This window comes from Alligator sinensis, unplaced genomic scaffold, assembly GCF_000455745.1.
Source record: "Alligator sinensis unplaced genomic scaffold, ASM45574v1 scaffold9_1, whole genome shotgun sequence".
NCBI lineage: Eukaryota > Metazoa > Chordata > Crocodylia > Alligatoridae > Alligator > Alligator sinensis.
In genome coordinates, this window is record NW_005842304.1 from 1,299,315 (window position 1) to 1,321,049 (window position 21,735).

Here is a 21,735-nt window from a genome sequence, read left to right on the forward strand (position 1 = left end):
GTTTGCTCCGTGCCAGGAGCGGTGGAGGGAAGGCGCTTTGTCCCTGGGGCTGGTTTCCTCCAGGCTCCCTCTTCCCGCAGTACACCGCGACCTCCTGGCGGACAGCGCTCAGCCGCCCCTGGAGGGGCGATAGCGCGGGCTTGAAACCTCAGTCCTCATTTTTTGAGAAACTTCAGGCTAGGCTGGCCTGGCAGAGGGGCGCGCGGGGCGCGGGCGCTCCGGCTCCGGGCGCACCTTCCGCCGGCGAGTCGGGGCGTGTGTCCGCGCAGTGGGAAGAAGCTCGGTCGGGGCTGGGGGGTCGTCACAAAACTGGTTTTCATTCTCACGGCTGTTCGGCTGCAGGGCACCTGCTCTGTCAAATGTTCGTAACGGCATCCATGGGAGGGTGCCAAGGAAATTCCCTGCTAATCCTGACGGCAAACGAAACTCTGGGGTGGCAGCAAACCCGTCAGAAGTTAAAAAGAATAACTTTAGGGCACTGGGTTAATGATTAACACCATTTTGACTCCTCTGTACTGACATTTATTGGCTAAAACCGCCTGAAGTAAATGGCATTCCAGGATAAAGGACACAAGTGTGAATTGGGGAAGATACTTAAAATACTTTTAAAAATATTGCTCCGTAATTAGGAACTGCTTTGGTTTTTTGAAAGTGCCTTTACCTGACATATTTAGAGTAAAATATCTTGCATGACACTATCACTCCCTACTTCCTTAGAGTTGGGGAACCAGTCTGATAACTAGCTTATCATACTGATTTACATATAACAGTAGTTTGTGTGTGTTTTCAATCCCATCCATGTGGTGTCTCCATTTTAGCATATTGAGTAATTGGTGTGTTAATCTACTTCCACTTTGCTCATGTGGTGCTAGGAGGCTGCCAGTAGAGGCAGTGTGCTCCATTCTTTAAATTAACCGACTAGGAGTCAAGACACCCCGGTTCTATTCCTGATTGCTCATTAAATCATTGCATGATCCTAGTCAGGTTGAAGTGATGGGGTGACCAGGTTAGTTTATCTCTGTTTGTTCAGCCTTCCATCTATAAATTGGGGCCGTTGATACTGCTATGCACATATTGCTTATTTGTGCAAAATTTAATTTGTTTTTAAAATGGTGATGGATATCAGATAGCATTTTTTTGGCATTTGTTTTCAGGAAGCTTTTAAACAGTAGACACTACCTCCTACCCACTTTCTAAATATAAAATGTCAGTACAGACATAAATCAAGTGCTGTGCAACTGTTTAGTATCGAACAATTAAGGAAAAGTTTAGAGCACTTATGGGTCTGATAGAACACAATGTATGTGTAGAAGTTGAGGTACCAGATGTTTCCCCATTGTACATGTTTAAAAGGAATATTGTAAAATTCTTTGGGGAACAGTGTTCATTTCCACATACATAGCACACAATTCACTAGCATCTAGGTGCAGAATTTTAGTTGTCTGCTAAGGGTGGGGTGCAAGGCATGTGTCATTAATTTATGCTATAAAAATGTCCTCTCAACTGCTTCAAATTCTGGCAGAGAGCAACTGGCACTTCTCTGGTAGGATTTCAGGTTAGATCCTCAGGGTGGAACTTCTCTACTTTAACCTAATTACAAGATGCACTTTCTTCATTCCAAAAATCATCAGGTGTGCTTCTGCATGACACCTGGATTAGAAATCAGGGTTTATGCCCAGTACTCTTGACATCTGGGTGAGATGTGCTAAACAGTAATCTAGTGCAGTGGGGAGCTAGCCTTTTTTGACAGATGTCCCCCAGATTAGTTTACACTTTCCCCAAGTGCCATTCCAAACTCCTTCCCCTTCCTAATCTGCTTTCTGTTCCTGCTCTGGGTTCCTTGCCTGATCTGCTGCTCTGCCTTCTGCCCTATCTGTCACTTCCTGATCTGTAACATACCACACACAGGTTTCCTGTGCTACTCGTGATGCTTACGGTTCAGGTTGACCACTTCTGCTCAAGTGTATGGCTTGTCACAGCTTCATTCCATGTGCAGGAAGGAAGCGATGGCTGATGCTGTATGCTTATTTGGCTTCCAGATACCTATACCCTGATAATCCAGCAGGTCCAAGCTTCATACTGAGGTCCTCTGATATGGGAACCAAGGCCCTTCTACATATTACAGGTATTGTGCAATAAACTAATTCATTGTGCATTTACCTTAGGACCCACTACATGTGCAAAGTAGCTATCACATGATGGAAAGTTCCAACCAGCTGTAAAGTTAGACCTAAAAAATGTGTAGTGTGTAGCTGGTTGCTGTCGAGCTTTAATTTGCATGTGTAGCAGGATCTTCTCTGTAGTTGGGAGCCCATCAGCTGACAGGGCTCCCAGCTGCAAGGGTGCGTCATGCCCAGCATGAAACCCCTGAGCCTTGGGGATTGTGTCTGCTGTGATTCCCCAAGGCTTGGGCAGGGGTGTGAAGCCCCTGGCCCACATAGGGCTCTTGGTCCCAGCACCTCAAGAATCAGTTACAGGACTCTTGGTCCTGGCTGCGCATGGCCCCTACAGCTGGGAGCTTCCTCAGCAAAGCGGGCTCCCAGCCATTGGAGCCTGCTTCTTGCCAGTACAGGAGGTGCCCAGAACTGGGCTCCCCCTATGCCGGCTGATCCCACAGTTGCACCTCTTGTCATGTGCTTATGGCATGGCAAGAGGCTGAACTGCATGGATCACGCATTAGATCCAGTTGCACCTTTACTTGCATGTGTAGAGGGGGTCCAAGAGGTACTTTCTCACTGTGATTTCTGTGCCTTGTTCTAGCATTAGTCTGACTTGGTAATCTTATTGGACTGAATCTTTCACTGGCATTGACCAACACTGTTGGTACTGGTTAAGTCTAGACTATCCTTAAAGACTAGATAAGGGGTGTTTATTAATAGTTCAGTATCCTGGATGATGACATGGAAGTGCACACCTCAGCACCTACTCCTCGCTTGACACCACTGCCCTCTGCACTGATTTTTTTTGTGTTTTTTTTTTAATGGAAAAACTCGGATATGGGCTTTTTAAATGAGAGAATTAATATTTTTTTTTTCCCTTTTAATAAGAGAATTTGGGATTTTTCAACAGAGACTACCAGGTTCCCTGGTTATAACCACCAGGCTAGAGAGAAAAACCGTTTGTATTTTGTGCCTCAAAGAAAATGTAAGTGTTCTGTCTTCAGCAAGAGAGACTAAGGGACACCATCCCAGAATACGTATCAGTGGGCAAATCTACATGTGCCTCCCACAACGCAGTTGTGGAGGAAGTACTAAATGATGGCTTACTGCGCCATCCCGGTGGCGCAGTTATGTAATGGCTACATTGCTGTAGCAACGTGCTATAGTGAGGTAGCTTGTCACTGCAGCAACGTGGCATCGATGTCATGGTTTGCCTGCCGATGCTATATCACTGTAGCGACAAGCTGCGTCACTATGGTGACATAGTGTCCCATGTAGATGTGCCCAGTGTGTTGCTTAAGGCACTCTTGTGGGAGATAATGGGTTCTGTTCTCCTCAAGCAGAGGGGAATTGAGCCTGGATCCCCTCTACATCCTTAGCTCATGTCCACTAGGATACTAGATGAAATGGGGAATATCTTTTCCTACAGTCTTTTTTTTAAATCTAGTGCTTCATGTGCTTTGCCTATGTTACAAAGAAAAGAAAATGCCTGGAAAATAAATGTTCTGTTCCATAGTAACAAAAAAACACCTTGTTCAAAGTTGGTGGGGGTTGAGAAATATTTTGGAGCCTTGGAGTGGGAGACCCACAAACAAGTCATTTCTGTTTCAGTCGGAATTTATTTTTTAAAATTCTTTCTTTTCTTTTTTTCTTTTTCTTTTCTGGGGGCAGGGTTCAGCTGTTGAAAAGAGAAATCTGTTATTCATATGCTCCTGTTTCCCAAGGCTGCTAGCACTATTGGCCTTAGCAGTTTATATCACAACATCTTCCCGTTTGAACATAAGATCCTTGAACCAGTGGGCTTTGAGTTGTCATGTTCTGAAAGTGGGCATGCCTATCAAAAAGACCAACTTTCAAATATGAATTTTTTAACAACCTGGATGCTGGGAGAACAGGGACAGTATTCCAGACTGGTACTTTTTTTCTGTTCTACCCCTCATGATACAAATAATAACAGAGACTTGGTGGGAGCTCACATGACTGGAACAGTGTCATGGATGGGTACAAACTGTTCAGATAGAACAGGGAGGGGAGAAGAGGAGGAATTGTGCTTTATGTAAAAGAGCCGTATGATTGCTCAGAGCTCCAGTATGAAACTGGAGACAGGCCCATTGAGAGTCTCTGGGTTAGGGTTGGAAGGGAGAGCAACAAAGGTGATGTCATGGTGGGGGTCTGCTATAGACCCACAGGCCTGAAGGATGTGGTCTTGACCTGCTGCTCACAAGCAAGGCAGAATTGGTGGGGAATGTAACTGTGGATGGCAACTTGGGCAGCAGTGACTATGTGATGATTGAGTTCAGGGTCCTGAGGAAAGGAAAGATGGAGAGCAGCAGAGTAAGGACTCTGGACTTCAGAAAAACAGACTTTGACTTGCTAAGGCAGTGACTCCCAACTGTTTTTTTGCTGCGAGCCTAAATCTAGGTTGTGACCCCTGTTGCTGACTCGCTCATGCCCGGCACCAGCCTGGCTGGGATCGTGGCGGGCAGCGGCGGCAATAGCCATATGGACCATGCACCGGGAGAGCCCTGCAGGCAGGAGGAGCAGAGCGAGGGACAGAATCCCCGCGACCCTGATTTGGGTCACTCCCCAAGGTTGTGCTAAGGGACTTCATGGGCAGGATCCCCTGGGAAGCCAGTCTGAGGGGGAGAGGAATCCAGGAGAGCTGGCTGTACTTGAAAGAAGCCTTACTGAGAGTGCAGGAACAAACCATCCTGATATGCAGGAAGACTAGCAAGTATGGCAGAAGACCAGCTTGGCTTAGCAGGGAACTCTTCAGTAAACTAAATCACAAAAAGGAAGCTTATAAGAAGTGGAAACTTGGAAAGGTAACTAGGGAAGAATATAAGAGCATTGCTTGGGCATGCAGGGATGAAATCAGGAAGGCCAAAGCACAATTGTAGTTGCAGCTAGCAAGGGATGTGAAAGTATGGGTCCCTTACTGAATGGGGGAGGCAACCTTGTGGCAGAGGATGCAAAAAAGGCTGAAGTGCTCAATGCCTGTTTCACCTCAGTCTTCACAGGCAAGGTCAGCTCTCAGACTACTGCACTGGGCAGTACAGTTTAGGGAGGAGGTGAGCAGCCCTCGCTGGTGAATGAGCAGGCTAGGGACTATTTAGAAAAGCTGTATGTTTACAAGTCTATGGGGCTGGATGGGGTGCACCCGAGGGTGTTAAGGGAGTTGGCTGTTGTGATTGCAAAGCTACTGGGCATCATCTTTAAAAACTCATGGCGATCAGGAGAGGTCCCGAATGATTGGAAAAGGGTGAATGTAGTGCCCATATTTAAGAAAAGTAAAAAGGAGGATCCAGGGAACTACAGACCAGACAGCTTCACCTCAGTCCCTGGAAAAATCATGGAGCAGATCCTCAAGGAATCCATTTCTAAGCACTTGGGTGAGAAAAAGGTGATTAGAAACAGTCAGCATGGATTCACCAGAGGCAAGTCATGCCTGACCAACCTGATTGCCTTCTGTGAGGACATGACTGGCTCTGTGGATGTGGGGAGACCGGTGGATGTGGTGTACCTTGATTTTTAGCAAGGCTTTTGATAGTCTCCCACAGCATTCTCTCAGGCAAGCTAAGAAAGTATGGGCTGGATGAATGGACTGTAAGGTGGACAGAAAACTGGCTGAAGCGTTGGGCTTAGAGAGTAGTAATCAATGGCTTAATGTGTAGTTGGCTGGCGGTATCAAGTGGAGTGCCCCAGGGGTCGGTCCTGGGGCCGGTTTTGTTCAATATCTTCATCAGTGACCTGGAAGATGGCATAGAGTACACCCTCAGCAAATTTGTGATTCTATGAAATCAACTCGACACTGTTGAATTCAATGCTGCTGCTGCCCACCTCTTTCTGAATAGATTAGTGGTTGGAGCACTTGCGTAGAAGGCATGAGATCTTGGTTTTAAGCCTCCATGGGGTGGAGGAGTCATTGAAGAAGTGAGAGGTGTGGGTTCAAATCACCTCCTGAGGTGATTTGAACCCACACCTCTCACTTCTTCAATGACTCCCCCCCCCCCCAAATCACCACACTACAGAATGGGCCAGGGGAAGATGCTCTCCAATTCTTGCGTGGAAGCTGAACCAAGAATGGAGTCAGGGGGCAGGAAAGCTCTTGTGAAAACTACTGCAACCTCAGTTACTTGTCTAAAGCTGGTTCTCCTGGCAGAGGTATGCTAAAACAAGTGTTTTCTATTCATTGTAACCAGACACTGGTCCTTACATTTGTTATTTCTCTGATTCTCGGTTTGGAGAAAGTGATGCTGCAATATACATTTTAGTAAAGAACTTAATCATGCCCACCCTTAATCATGCCCACTGTTCATCTGGTGGGGAAATTTCCAACAAGCAGGAATATACATGGCCCTTGAAGAAAAGTGTCCTTTGCTTTTTATGATTTGTCTCCCTGTATTGCGCCTTCCCACTTGGAGTTCTTTATAACATCAGCAATATGAACTTAAAGGAACAGGAACTGAGGCAGTACAGAGGATGGCATTCCTTGCAGAGTAGGGCAATAGTCTCTCACACAAGACTATTTGTATATCTTGTAATGGGTATAAATTTGCAGGACTCCAAAGTCAGAAACCAGAGGTCCCATCTCCCAAAACTTGAAATGGGTAGAGATGATCCTGAACAACAGTCACTGAGGGCTAACCTCTTGATTTCTTTTAAGGAAAGGATGATAAGCTCATGGTAAGAGGGGAGGAGTGAAGAGAAAAATGTGTGAGTGCTGTAGAGAAAAGTGCCTTGTCCATAGTCTTCATGAACCCCTGAAGAATCCATTGCTTGCAGTCTCTTTCTCTCTCTCTTTTCCCCCCCATCTTGTCTGAGCTTTTATTTTCTCATTTAAAGTTCCAGACTTTTAAGGGTTACAATTAAATTTTTAGTAGGTAAATATCTTGTATAATGTCTTATATATAAAATAAATAATTTTTTTCAACAATTTAATTGTCAGCCCTTCAGAATAATGTCTCTGTATCATATTAACTTGTAAAGGTTGCCTTTATGAAGTGACAGAACGAGACAGGAGTGTAACCAGGAAAGTGCGTCCATGGCAAGAAGACAGTGGCATTTCAAGCAAAAACCCGTGTCTCTGGTGGACACAAAACTACAAGGAGCCACTGAACAGGCCAGATAATGAAATATTTAGACAGGCCAAAAATAGACTTCTTTACCTCTGTGTTAGCAAGCAAACCCTTCTCTAAACATCAAGAAGAGTAACTGGTAGATTTCTCTCAGGTCAGCTTGGAAAGGGTACTTTTTGCTTTGTTCCTACTATGTTTTAATACCCAAATTATCATAATGTGTGTCCTAGAACTAACTAAGAAAATCATGGTTTTCTAATCTTCTTTGTCCTTGGCCGACTGATTTTCTTTCAGGTAGATTTGCCCTCAAGAAATAGGCCTAAACTGTTAATAGGACCAAGGCACTGAAAACCTAGTTTGTAACCTGATACTCTCATCCATGTGGTGTGAGGGGGGTTATCACAGGGGTGGACAGTTATTTTCGGCTGGTGGGCCACGTGGGCAGTTCTGGAGAGCTGTCATGGGCCAGTTAACACCCCCCCTCCGCAACAACCAGGAGCCTTGCGACTTCTCCCTGCCACCGGTGCCCAGCAGCAGCTGGGTGCACAGCCCCAACCCACCCCACACCCGCTCTGGACTCACCTTGGCCAGAGCGGGCCAGCCAGGACCCATGTGCACAGCCCCCACCCCTGCCTTGTCACACCCCACTCCTGCTGCGGACTGGCCTGCTCATGGTGAGCAGTAGCAGTGGCCAGGCAGAAGCTGCTGCTGAGCATGGGGAAAAAGCGGTAGCCTCTCCCTTGTTGTTGGGGCTCTTCTTGCTGTGGCTGCCCAGAGCCCACGCTGTCCTGCAGGTCCTCTCCACTGCCACTGCTGCCCTGCTGGGTGGCCTGGAGGCAGCACTGGTGGTAGCGATGGCGGAGAGGAGCCACAGGGTAGACTTGGTGCAGGCTCTGGGGGGCTGCAAAAAGAAGGGCCCAGCAGTGGTGAGGAGGACAAGGCCACTTTTCTCATGCACCCAACAGTGGCTTCTGCCTGGCTGCCACTGCTGCTGCCACCGTTTATCATGGGTGGGTGAGTCTGGAGTGGGTATGGGGTAGCCCAGGGTCAGGGGTGTGTATGTGGGTCCTGGTGATTTTTTCTGGAGTGGGTGCGGTGTGGGCTGAGGCTGAGTGCCTGGGTCCCTGCCAGTCTCCCTGGGGCCAGAGCTTTGGCTGGCGCCAGTGGCAGCCAAAAGGAGCTGCTACCACCTCGGCTGCCTAGAACTGGAGTACAGCTGTGGAGCCACCCCGAGCCTGCCATGCACCTGGGCCAGATGGTGCCTGGGCCAGGTGGAGCTCGGGGACCCAACGGGGGCCTGATTAACTCCCTTCCTGGACCTGATCTGGCCTGCGGGCTGTGGTTCTCAACCTTTATTGTACCAGGACCCGTTTGTAAACATTGATGGCCAGTTCCAACCCAGTAAATAGTTTAAGTAGAAAGCAGCCCTCTGGCCCTGCTGGTGCCTCTCACCCCCAGGCCTCAGCTCCCCAGTGTGTGGGGTTGGGGGGGCCCTCAAGCAGCCCCTTGCAGGCTGGAGCTCTGCCAGCCTGCTAGGGAAAACACAGGGTTTCCCACATTTCTCTCCTGTAAAGAAGTCAAAGCAGGAACATCTCTGTCCATACCATTCCATTCGAGTGTTTGTCCAAACTGTTCTTAAAAACTTGCAACAATGCAGATTTTATAGCATCTCTAGGTAATTTGGTTCAATGCTTAAATACCACCAGAGTAAGACCATTCTTCCTAATATCCATCATAAATTTCCCTTATTTCATGTTGAGACGATTACTACTTGTCTGTGCTCTCTGGACTCAGAATCATTTGCCATCTTTTTTTATAGCAACCCATCACATAATGGAAGTTTGTTATTAAATCCTCCCATGGTCTTTTCTTCTCCAGACTTAAGTAATCCCAGTTCTTTCAGCTTTTTCTTTCCCCCCCTTTTTTTCCCTATTTTTCTACTTCTTTTTTGGATACAGTACTCCAAGTGAGACCTCATCAGTGCTGAACATAGTAGAAGAATTATTTCTGTGCACCCCTGTGCACACCTAGAAGAGGTATTATGTTAGTTGGACCCGGCTCACCCAACGTCTGTATAGATTGGGCGTTTTAGCGGTGGGGTTCTGGTGCTTTTATCTAATAGTTGATTGAATTGGCTTCAGATAAAAGCACCAAAAAGCCCTGCTGAAGTTCCCAATCTATACAGGCATTGGGCAAGCCAGGACCAACTAACACACTGCTTCTTCCGGTAAGGCATGTTTTTTTTTTCCACATCTGTCAGCAGGCAAATAGTCTTTTATTTGGGTGGAGGAAAAATGTAAGTTTAGACTTGGTAAAGGGCATTCTTGTGCTTTTATGCAGAAGAAGTTAGGGCTATCTGTTCTTGGGAAATAGTGGTAGGACTCTGAGAGGCTAGGTTGTAACCCAGTGTGCAAGAAAAATGACTTGTCTTTTTCTTCTGTCTTCAAATAATATGGTCAGTTTTTCTTATTTAATTCTTTTCTCCTATGTAATAAATTGGCTTGTTGATATTCCATACTAGCTCATTCTTTGGAAGGGGAGACCCAAAATTCTTTCACAACCAAAAGAGAAGCTACCTGGAGCTGGCAGAGGTCTCCCTGCTGCAGCTGTGGGGTCTGGCATGAAGGCAGTGGAGCTGAGGCTTGCAGTGATAAGGAGTTATCCCAGGGCAAACCTTGGTCTGTTCCTTTGAACAAGCAGTGGGGCATCAGGGAGAAACTTGGGGTTCCCAGGAGTTCCCTGTAGACAGGTTTGTGATTATCACTTTTGTAAATATAGGTCTAGAAGTATCTCAGATTGGGCACTAATCATTCAGATGTTCAACTTTAGTGGATACTTATGCAAAATTTGGCTTAAATCTCTATATTTTAATTTTATATCTGTAAAATAAGATTAGTTCTTTTGTGTATAAGGAATGATTTGAGGAGAAACTCAATAATGGGTGAAAGGCATGTGGATGCTAGAGTGATAAGCACAATAGAAAAGCTTGTCAAGGCAATACAATTTTGCATAGTGTGCGTGGGAACCAGGTATTAAATGAAGAGGATAAAAAAAAGTTTTAAGCAGCTATTTTAATCCCTAGGCACCATTCACAATGCACATTGAATAAGGCTAGAGGTTCTGTGGAAAAAAATAGTATGCAATCATGTAAGTAAAAACTGTACAAGACAAGTGCCTACTTATAAGAAAGCAGAATTATGTAGCATGGGTAACATTTTGATTTTGGTATTTCATAGTATGTGTGTTTATTTCTCAAAAAAAAAAATTAATGCTTTTTTTTTTTTTACTGTAATTTAGATGAAAGTGAGTGAAAATTATTGGTAAACCAATCCTCCTGAAGTTTTATTGAAAAATTATTACAGTTTGCTTTCACAGCTGTTTTAAAACTATTCATACATTTTTTTCTCAAGTTCAATTATATTTTTCTTAACCAGAGTAGACCAAGAATGAGTAAAATGTTTATTCTTATAGTTACCTAACTAACCTTCACCAACTTTCCTGATGCAAAAGGTATCATGAAGTATTTTACAGCTGCGCTGCCCTCTAGGGATTGAATCAAATTCAACCCAAATGGCATTCAAGCTCTTACAAATAATTTTCAGGGAAAATGTACGATTTTCTTGAAACATAAGAGAAGGATTCTTTACATGTAAAATCAGTATTTAGTGAGCATAAGGAGAATATTTAAATGACTGATGGAATGTTGGGGGGGCATTAGCAGTAATGAAGAGCCCTGAAATATTAGTGGATTGGAGTAAAAGAAATAATGTGACATTTTAATAGTACAGAGTACAAACTCATGCACTGAGGACTATTGCCAAGATGCTTTACTATAAACTACAGGAGCTTATGAAATGGAGGTATCGGAGGAGGGACAGTATCTCAGTGTAGCAGTTGAGTACAGGATGACATTGAGCTGCCAGTATGATATAGTTGTGATAAAGGCTAATGCAAATCTAGGAGGTCTTAGGTTGAGGTACTTTTAATGGAAACCAGGAAGTTTTTAGTATCATTGGGAATGCCTTATTGTGATGTTGGGCACAGCTTTATGGACAATTTTGGTCCCAAAGATGAATTTAAATTGGAATAAATACAGAGCAAAGCTGTTAAGATGACCTGGAAGAATGGAGAGCTTGGTAGATGGTGAAAGAACTTGGCTTGCTCTGTTTGTTTGTTTGTTTTAACTTCCTAACTCTTGAATGTTTGACTTTTGTAACTTTGATAGTCCTTATATTCGTGATTCTCATTCAGGGTGCCTTGAGATCCTTTCAAGGGTGCTGCTGGCTGTTGTGCAATGTTAGGTGTGCAAACATGATTCATAAGATAAACCCAGAGATTTCAAATAGAAGTCCATAGTGTTAAAAACATTCTGACTTGTGGTCTTTCTGAGTTTTTTGCAACACAAGAATTACTCTAATATTTTTCTGTAGTGGAAAAAAAGCAAGTACAAACTAAGAGCTGGCATTTTCTCAGGGCTTCAGTCTAAAAAAGTTGAGAATCACTGCTTTAAATGATGTACATCTGTGCATATGTACATACAGAACCCCTGTCCCCCACGCAAAATAAGCATTTCCTAGAGAATATTGAAACACACTTTCTAATATGTAAACCTGTGTAGAAGACAGTATGGCAGTATAGTTTGAATATGTTAGCTTTAGAGAGATTAAAATGGTGAAAAAGTCTAAGTTAATTTTGGCTTGGTATGTCTAAAAAATGTCTCTTGCCTTAAGTACACGTAGGCCAGTCACAATGATCAGCAGCACCCAAGCTTTGCTTAAGATGTATTTGACAGGGAATGGTGGGAAATTATTACTCTTTTATAAGCATACTTGGGTACGTAAGTGACAGGAAGGGAGAATTATTTACTTTAAAGGATATTACTGTTATAAAACCAAATGGGTAAAAATTAGTCATGAATAAAATTTAAACCAGAAATTTAGAAGGTTTTTAACCACCAGATGGGTGAAGTTTTTATGTAGATTCCCAGTCACGACAATAGGGGCAAGGAAACAAATAGCTGCAAGATTGAGGTATTTGTACCCCAAAGCCTGCAAAGAACAATTTTTCCAACTATTTAGTTGGTCTAATAAAAGATATCACAGTTACCCAAAGAACCTTCTCTGCCAGATTGAGGTTGTTGAATTTATGAAAGGGTGTTACGTAGATTACAAGTAACCTTGTCGGTAGGCTACTGATAAGAGAAACAGAAGCAGTCTACAGCCGAACCATTTATTTACTTGCACTTTAAAACAAAAACAAACATTTATCCCAAAGTCCATCTGGCTGCCTGTGACAGCACAGCATAGATTCATAGATGTTAGGGTCGGAAGGGACCTCAATAGATCATCGAGTCAGACCCCCTGCATAGGCAGGAAAAAGTGCTGGGTCTAGATGACCCCAGCTAGATGCTTATCTAACCTCCTCTTGAAGACCCCCAGGGTAGGGGAGAGTACCACCTCCCTTGGGAGCCCGTTCCAGACCTTGGCCATTCTAACTGTGAAGAAGTTCCTCCTAATGTCCAGTCTAAATCTGCTCTCTGCTAGCTTGTGGCCATTATTTCGTGTAACCCCCGGGGGCACCTTGGTGAATAAAACCTCACCAATTCCCTTCTGTGCCCCCGTGATGATCTTATAGGCAGCCACAAGGTCCCCTCTCAACCTTCTCTTGCAGAGGCTAAAAAGGTCCAGTTTCTCTAGTCTCTCCTCGTAGGGCTTGGCCTCTAAGCCCTTAACCATACGAGTGGCCCTTCTCTGGACCCTCTCCAGGTTATCCACATCCCTCTTGAAGTGCAGCGCCCAGAATTGCACGCAGTACTCCAACTGTGGTCTGACCAGCGCCCGATAGAGGGGAAGTATCACCTCCTTGGATCTATTCGTCATGCATCTGCTGATGCTCGATAAAGTGCCATTAGCTTTTCTGATGGCTTTGTCACACTGCCGACTCATGTTCATCTTGGAGTCCACTAGGACTCCAAGATCCCTTTCCGCTTCCGTGCCACCAAGCAGGTCATTTCCCAGGCAGTAGGTATGCTGGACATTTTTCCTCCCTAGGTGCAGCACTTTGCACTTCTCCTTGTTGAATTGCAACTCATCTATACTGGCTGGAGAGACTCAAGAGGTGGGAGGAGAGGGCAGCATACAGATTAGCAGCAGGTCTTCTTGAATTTTCTGAGTTCTCCAGGTTTCCCTATGGCCTATACCCAATGTTTATAGATGGCTGGTTTTAATATTCTAATAAATTATCTTTAGTTTTATTTAATTTTTTTTGTTTCATTGACACTTTTGGAACTGGACTGAATCAGATCTCTTGTGAACTTGGGTGGTGTCAATCAGTTGGGATTTATATCCTTGAGAAATTAAAAGGGAGGGCTTCTTATCTCCTTTCCTTCTCCATTGTGGAATGCTGTTCAGCACTGGTCTGTTTCTTCTTTACCTTAGAAGTTAGGAAGTTTGACAGGGAATGGTGGAAAATTAGGAAGTTTAATAGTTTAATACATTGGTGATGTGTAGGGGGTGTACGTGGGTACATGTGCACCCCCTGAGATTGGTGGTGCACCCACTGCAAAAAGCGCCACCAATGCTGCTGGTGCGCATGCGGGCAGTCGCCACTTGCTGCCCCCCTCCCTTGCCGCCGACACTGGGGGTGGTCCCCAATCACTGCTGGCTGCCTCCGCTGCCGGCGGGTGGTGCCTGTGGGTGGTCGCCGGCTGCTGGGCGGCACTTGCCACCCCCCTCTCCCTCCCTACTGCCAACAGCCCCATGGCTGCCTGTGGGAGCTCGCTGCTGGCTGCTGCCAGCACCGCTACCACCCTTGGGAGCTCACCGTGCCCCCCTACCCTCCGGGGGTACGCAGCGTTCATGGTCAAATACATTTGGTTACATCAGTCGCTACTATTAATATTTTAAGGTTAAAGCTATGATATTGTATTTGGACTGTATCTTCCTTTATAATAATGTCTCCTTTCAGCCCTTGTGCTTTGTTTAATTATAGCTCATTACTGGTTTATTTAGACATTAGTTAGATGGCTTCCTTTACTTTGCTGACCAAGCTAGTTGCCACACCTACAAAGGTTCATGCTGTGGTCACTCAGAAACAGGCTGTGGGGCTTTCAGCTTAGCCACACTTCTGCAGCTTAGCCTAGGCCCCTTGAAAATGGCCAAGGCGGACAACAAGGGGTAGTATGATATCATAGGAATGATCTGCTATGTTAGATATTTAAAGCTTGTAGCATAAAGCCCATTCTGAATTCAGTTCCATTCCTTTGTTCATCTTACTTCCTCTTTAGTTTTTAGAATGCTGATAGTATCTGTACTGTGTTATATTATATTAATCCTATGCTTCAGGATGGATGTTGGTAAGATTTTTTTTCTACCATTAATACATCAGTTAGCTTCTCATACTTTTGCTTTCCTCTGAAGCATTAGATATCAGCTGAGCTAGATGGGAGATTGGCTGTGGTATGCTGGTGCTTTCAGGTTGAGGAACCTGTCAGAGACCTGACTGGTAGGTCTTTCTCATGCACCTAGAGTTAAACCAATTGTCAGGTTTAGAATCAGGATGGTATTTTTCCCCAGGTCAGATAGGTCTAGGAGCGGTTTTTGCATTCCTTCATCACATGGAGGAAGTTAACTTGGTAAGATGTAGGCATGTTTCCTTAACAAAACAAAACAACAAAAAACCCCACAGTTTGGCATAGTCTGAAAGTATTGGTCTCTAACTTTAGTGTCTTCTGCTTTTCTCCTGTGGTTCATTGTAATCTTTTAGGTTTGAGGGGTTTATTTGTACTAAAGATCGTAAGTTTGTCATGAGATATTTAGGGGGTGTATTGCGTCTGAAGCTTATGGGAGAGCAGGTACTTGTGGATTCTTTTAGAGATTAAACACTGATTATATGGGTCTAATCCAGTCCCCTGCAACCATAAGAAACCAAGTGGTCCCTTCCAGTCTTATGAATATGTAGCTTGAAAAGGGATGGGCCAAATGGCGCATTTGGGTGATTGTTTAATGCAATCTGAGAAGCTGCAGAAATTGAGGGCTCTCACTTGCCATGATGGAGTAAATGTAATGCTCTGTTTCATGTGTTCAGTTAAAATCCGAGAATGCCATGCTCTTCAGAGATTGAAGTTTGGTGTGTAGAGCATTACTCCAAAATTTGTATTTAAAAGAAAGCAAATGTAAGTTAAAATAAATATTTCCTTTCTAATCTAGGTCAATGTTTATTAATCCATGAATAATGCATGTATTACCCTTAATCCATACAAAACAAAATAGGCTTGAATGATTTTTATTTTCTCCTTACCACAATGACTAACTGAATCAGTGAATACTGTAAGACTTAAGGTCAGACTTAATCATGCATGATAGCTTCAAATTTTAGGCAAAACCTAATAAAAGAATAGAATAATAGAACAATTTTGGGAAGTAAAGTAAGCTATATACACACATTTCATTGTTTGGATGATGAAATCTACTCTAAGCTTCAAATAGTTCTCAGTGAATTAAATGATAATATTCAGCAAGCTAAATACAGCTCACTAGGGTTTTTCCTCAGCATATGATGATGTGTGGAGAGGGGACCTGGGGGATCTATCGTATTCATTGTACAGAAAATGAAATCTTTATTCTCTTACTGTAAACTGCCCTGAGCCTTTGTTGGGAAGAGCAACATATACATCTAATGAATATAAATATAGCCAGGTGCCTTTAACCCACCTCACACATTTTGTAACTGGAACTTCACGTGTCTAAACCATGTGGTATTCCTGGTAGGCCTCAGTCTTATACCAAGTGTGGTGGGTAGATTCCTTTATCTTCCTCTCAGACTTTTAACCCAGGTCTATAAGCATATAACACTTTATCTCAAGGTTCAGTAAAAACCAGCCAGCTCTTCTGAGGATTGTTTAACTATAACAAGTATTAGCTCCAGGCCTTTGCTAACGAAAGGGAACTTTCCTGCTTCCAAGTGAGATGATTCAGATAACTTCTTCCCTAATGAAGCCAGAGAGCTCTTGGTTTAATTGATTAATTTCATGCAGGATATTTGATCCATAGCTTAACCTTCTGCTATGGTTGATTTTTGCCTCCCTTCCCTCATATCATGTATAAATATGATGTTAAAACAGCTAGTATTTGGCATAATCTAGTGCAGTGGTTCTCAACCTTATTTGTACCCTTTTGTCTCGACCTGCTGCCTCCTGTCCCCAGGCCCTAGCCCCCCAGTGTGTGGGGTGAGGAGGGGGGCATGAGGGGCCCCAAGCAGCCCCTTGCAGGCTGGAATTCTGACAGCTTGCGAGGGAAAAGCCCCAGTTTCCCACATTTTTCTCTTTTAAAGGAGAATCCATTTTTAAATTGTGTTTGCATCCCTTTCATATATCCTTGCGACCGACTTTTGGGTCATGACCCACAGGTTGAGAAATGCTGATCTAGTGCATTCCAAAAGGACAGGGGAAAAGATCTTTAAAAGTATTTGTTTAATTTGGTTCTCCGAATCTTGAGAGGGATGGTTTAATAGCATATAGGGATGGCCAACCTGTGGCACAGTTGGCATGGGCAGCCTTTGTGTGTGGCACATGGCAGATCAGCGAGGGGGCAAGTTGCAGAAAGGAGAGGAGTAGATTAGTCAGGGAGTCCAGGGCACAGAGTAGAAAGAGCAGCAGATTTGGAAGGGGCAGTGATCAGGGTGGCACTTAGTGGGCACAGGTCTTAATTTGTGGCACCGGCCAAAAAGATTGGCCTGCACTGGAGCGACATCTGGAAAGAAAAAGTATATTGGAGAGAAGGAAATCTTACATGCAAGTTTGCGTGCTATATGTTTGTTACCAGTTCTTTATATTTAAAGTTGTTCAGCTGTCTAATATAGTTTTTAAAATGTTTCTCACCTCTGCTGACAAGGTTCTTTGGGTAAATCTGATATCTTTTATTGGATCAACTCAAGCAGTTGGAAAAATTGTTCTTAAGTTTTCAGGTACATTTACCCTTCATCAGGCTGAGGAAGCGTCTGCAGACCAACACAGCTCTCATCTCTGCTGTCTTGTTCTCCTTTTCTTTTTAAAATCTTTTCTGTCTTTCATATACTGTATTTTCCTGCATAAAATATGCAACTGTTTCCCCAAAATCAAGTCCCTGCCCCAAAAATTGGGTGCATGCATTAAGTGGGGAAGCTGATTTTCTGTTCTGGGTTGGAAGCATCCAGGTTTATTCCTGCTCCACAGCGCAGCAGTTGAGGGAGTCAGTTGACTTTGTTCTTCACTCCACAGGTATTAATGATTGTCTCTCCTTTTTAATGTTCTTGATGACTAATAAAGCTAACTTTTCCAAAGGCAATTTTGCTGCCTGTTAACTGCTCCTGGTATTTCTTATTTTATAGCTTCTTTAGCTCAGACTGTAGCTCTTTAGCACAGACCCTATAGCTCTTCAGAATAATAGATCCACCCATGAAGACCAGTCTTCAGCAGCAGCTAGGGCTTCAGTTTTAGTTATGCAGGAAAGGGAGGGAGATTCAGCTGAAGATTAGACTCTGTCCCTACTCTGTGCGCACATCTACATGAGACGCTTGATGCACAGTAGTCTAATAACACTGCACAGTAGCGTGCCAGGCAAAAACCATAATATGCTACTGCTCAGTAAGTGTCACTAGAAAACCATGCATTGGCACTACTGTGCAGTAATTGTTGTTACTGCACATTTACTTAGAACTTCATTAAGCAAGTATAATGAACATGTAGACACACCCAGTGTACCCATAGTTCTTGGGGGGTGGGATCTTTTTTTATTTATTTTTCCTTTCAAAAACAAGGTGCATATTGTATCTGGGGACATATCACATGTTGGAAAATGTAGCAGCTTTCTTGCATGTATCATCATCAGGGACCTGCCTAAATCACAGTGAGATTAAGGGATTTTTTGCGAGTTACTTGCTGGACATGGAGCCAATTTTGTGGTCTTTTCAAGGTAAGCCACCCCTCCCTCTCCACTACTGATTGGCCAAGGGTCCCTAGCAACCCTACCCTTTGGCACTGATTGACTGAGAAGCCAGTCATTCATCTTCAGACTACAGTATTGCGTCTGGCTTCTTAAAAGATGGCGCTGCAACTCTTTCGCTTTCTTGGGTGGCGCCTTCACTGAGTCTACTTCACTAGCTCAGCTTTTTAATAGCTCTCTCTCTCAAGCCGTGTGTTCTATGGCTGCAGGGATTCCTGCACTTTCTTTGTGTTCTAGGAAGCTTTTTTTGGGGGAGGGGGGTGCGATTCCACACAAAATTGCGTGAAACACCATTTTTCACAGTGATAGTGTAACCTGCCATTTTTTACGGATTGTGCAAAAATTGCAAAACCGTGATTTAAGTCCTGAATCATAATATATATTTCATTTTCACTCTCCTTTCTTCCCCTCCCTTCCTTCTTAATAGTATTCTGTCCTAGCTTTCAGTGTCTCTTACTGTTGTTTTGTCACCTTTATTTATTTAGTTATTATTTTACTTCTAAACACATTGTCTGTTTCCTTTTCCAAGTTCTTTTTGTCTGTCTCTTACTTCTAGGTCTGTTTCACTTTCCATCAGTCACATCCTTTCCTTTGTCACCAGCCCCATGGACCAATTCTGTTTCTTTTTCTTTTTCTTTCTTTCCTGGTAGCCCTAGTTCTCTTCCCATCAGCTTGTTTTGATTTTCCTTTAAATGAATCACTGTGGCTTCCCCATTTCATGCAGTATTTACATCACTCCTTCACTGAGTTTGCCATATCCCAGGAGTATGTAGTATAACCTGTAAATTCTGAGATGAGGCCCCTAGTTCATTCTTCTTCACTGGGAAAGGAAAGGAAAGCATGAGTGGATGATGTCTGGCTTCTCCCCACTTAACAGTAGGGTCAACAGACTTCCCTATGTCACTTCCTGGGTTAAGGTGTATCAGGATTAGAGGAGAAGAAGTTGGAGGGAGCATGCCAACATATCCAGTCGTGATTATTCCCCTGCTAGAATTTTTCTTCCTGACCGTGCAAAGTATCCCCCATTGTACATTTCCCCCACTGTACACTTGTCCATAATGCTCTGATCTTTAAAGGCTAAACTGCTTCATGGGATCAGGGTGATACTCCTATCCAGAAAATCAGTGTTGATCAACAGCAGCGGTGGCAGAAGCTATTTTGGTTGGGTTTATTGATTTTTTGCCATTGTTGCAAATTTTCAAGGGCTAGATGAAGGAAAATTGATAAGCGTTATTTTCTGTTAATGAGAACATTACTTTATGTTTAATTGAGGTAGCAGTAGAGGAATGGCTAGAACAGGAAGTCAGTAACGGACTGTAGAGCCTTCATCTCCAATTTGCTTGTTCACATGTGATTCATTAGTGAATCGGACACCCGATCATACTGTGGTAATGAGTTTTGCCTCACTCTCTTGTAGTGTGACCATCTTTGCACTGTGTCATGAATACTGTTTGGCATATTTGGCCACGTTGAAGACTTCTAAGATTCCAGTTAATGTTGAGATCGAATTACTTTTAGAAATGGTTTGTCTAGATTGGGAATTGGGACAATGACAGGATAGTCAAACACTGCTGCTTTATGCTGTACCTGTTTGGTGAAAAAGTAGAGGATAGGGGGAGTGGATTGGCCCAGAGCAGCCTTTTGGGCACAGTCTCTCTCGCCTTCTGAAACCAAACTAAATGGGATAGAACCTGACCCACCCTGCTTACTGCCACAGCTCAACCCTCTCTCCTTACTTACGCCTCTGAGTTTGTTTAGATTAATATTAGAATCTTTGACTTCAGTGTATTTTGAGCCTGTGCACAGCAGGTATCCTGGTAATAGCTCCATCAGATGGTGCAACTTCTGTGCTGCTTCCAAGTGAGTTCTCTGCTGGAATGCTTGCTGTGAGTAAAGAAATGTTGGCTGTTCAACTCAGGATGACTTACATGCATGCAGATGTATTTAAAAAACAACAACCACATTTTAAAAAGTTGCAGTAAATGCATTTGATTCTTTCACATGCCACAAAAAGAAGCTGCTGACGGGTCTGTAAACTGACTTAAATGCTTGTTCAACTGCTTTCAATAGTCCTATAGTAATACACACATGTCTGGTTTTATGGTGACAGACCTAGATATACCTCCTGCCCCACACTTCTTGCCTCCCCCTCCTAAAAAGAAACACAATCCTTCCCTTTTTTTAAATAAATGAAAGTACAAGTTGATCAGTCTCTCAAAAAATCAATTTAGCAAGATTCTTGAAAAATATAGTGATGTGTTTTTGTTTGTTTGTTTTTTCTCATTAGGTGTTGTGGTTTGCAGAACAGTTTATAATTAAATTATTTCTGTTCCTGTGGTATGGAACCTAACATTTAAAAATGTATATATTTGGTGCTCCAGCCTCTTTCCTCTTCGTGGTATTTGGGTGTAGAAACCCCATTTTAGATTGGGGGTGGGCAAAATGTGGCCTGCCAGGCCATTCTATCTGGCCTGTGGGGCCCCTAAAAAATTTAGAAAATTTATCTGCCCCTGGCTGCCTTGTCATGCGGCCCTCGATGGCTTGCCAAAACTCAGTAAGTGGCCCTCCGCCCAAAATAATTGCCCGCCTCCGTTTTAGATGCATCAGAGCTGTGACAAATTTAAGAGGATGTTAGTGTTGGTTGATCTGGAGTGAATTGGATACATATGAAAACTGGAGGAAAACAAACTATGGCCCTTATGTAACTTCAGTAAAACTATTTAAATTATTTATGTTTTGACTTCTGATGTACACTTTCAATACTGTTTTCTTTAATGAGATTACTTGTATCTGTCTCTTAGCAGAAGTGTCATTTATGTTTCTTTCTTTGACAGAAACCTGTTGGACAGAGACACATTTTCAAAATCTGATCCGAGTAAGTAAAAATTATTTTATTGCTGGGTTATGTAAATGTGAGGTAAATATACAAAGGTATTCAGTTATAACAATTCAATCTATTTCTACCAAGGAGGCAAATCAGTATATTGCTAAGTTATATATGTATAGGTTTTGTGATGTAGACCAGGGATTTTCAACCTTTTTTAACACGTGTACCCTCTTGGTCTCAAAGTTTCAGCTCATGTACTGTACCCCTTTATTTTTTTTTCTTGTTTTTAAGCGGGGAGGGGGCCAGATTGTGGCTTCCGCAGTGAGGGAGAGATGGGGGCTGGGGCAGGTGCTGCTTAGGCAGAGGGAGAAAAAGTTATTTGGGGGGCTGAGGATGCGCACACACCTCCCCCCATCAGGTAAGTCTGTGGGGGAAGTGTTGGGGCAGATCAAGGCTCTCGCAGTGAGGGAGCAAGGCACAGGCAGGAGCAGGGGCTGAGATGAATGGGGCCTGGCCGGGGCCCCACTCACCCCAGCCCCTGTTCCTGCCCCACATTCTCCCTTACTGCGGGGCCTTGATCTGTCTCCCTGCCCCCTCTCCCCCCCCATGGTGGGGAGGGAGGGAGTGGGGCTGCAGCTGGGGATTGAAACCCCCTGGTTCTGGGTCATGGGACAATCAGAGGCCGGCAGGTG

General features: G+C 43.9%; 1 protein-coding gene across 1 annotated transcript in view; it reads left to right on the plus strand.

Moving 5' to 3' along the window:
- The first annotated feature begins 2,061 nt into the window (after positions 1–2,061).
- The window catches only part of CPNE8 (copine 8), a 185,958-nt gene continuing 166,284 nt past the window's right edge, over positions 2,062–21,735 (plus strand). The window contains exons 1-2 of the mRNA XM_025209700.1: positions 2,062–2,125; positions 21,051–21,091. The gene's annotated coding sequence lies outside the window, so the exon portion shown is untranslated. The remainder of the gene's footprint in view (positions 2,126–21,050; positions 21,092–21,735) is intronic.